The following is a 610-nucleotide window of genomic DNA, read 5'->3' on the forward strand; positions in this document are numbered from 1 at the left end:
CCCAGACCAGGGATCAAACCCGTGTCCCCTACATTGGCAGGTGGATTCTTATCCACTGTACCACCAGAGAAGTCCAACAGCTATTTCTGCATAGTGAATTTTGATGTTTATGTGTGTGTGTTTAGTCGCTTCAGTTGTGTCCAATTCTTTGTGACCCCATAGACTGTAGCCTGCCAGGCTCCTCTGTCCATGGGATTCTTCAGGCAAGAATACTGAAATGGGTTGCTATTTCCTTCTCCAGGGGATCTTCCTGATCCAGGGATTGAACCTGTGTCTCTTAGGTCTTCTGCATTGGTGGGCAGGTTCTTTACCACTAGCGCCACCTGGGAAGCCCATGGATGGTGTTTATGTGTATTTTTGAATGTTTCCTTCAATAAGCATTTATTACTTTTAAAATGAGAATAAAGACATGTTACTTTTACAAAACCCTTAAATCTCTCCATCACCTACAGATTAAAGTAAAAAATTCTAAGCATGGCACAGGCTCTTAATTATTTGTCTTCCCTGGTGGCTGAGACAGTAAACAGTCTGCCTGCAATGCAGGAGACCTGGGTTTGATCCCTGGGTCGGGAAGATCCCCTGGAGAAGGGAATGGCTACCCACTCCAGTA

The sequence above is a fragment of the Bison bison genome, unplaced genomic scaffold, assembly GCF_000754665.1.
Source record: "Bison bison bison isolate TAMUID 2011002044 unplaced genomic scaffold, Bison_UMD1.0 scf7180017862063, whole genome shotgun sequence".
Taxonomy (NCBI): Eukaryota; Metazoa; Chordata; class Mammalia; order Artiodactyla; family Bovidae; genus Bison; species Bison bison.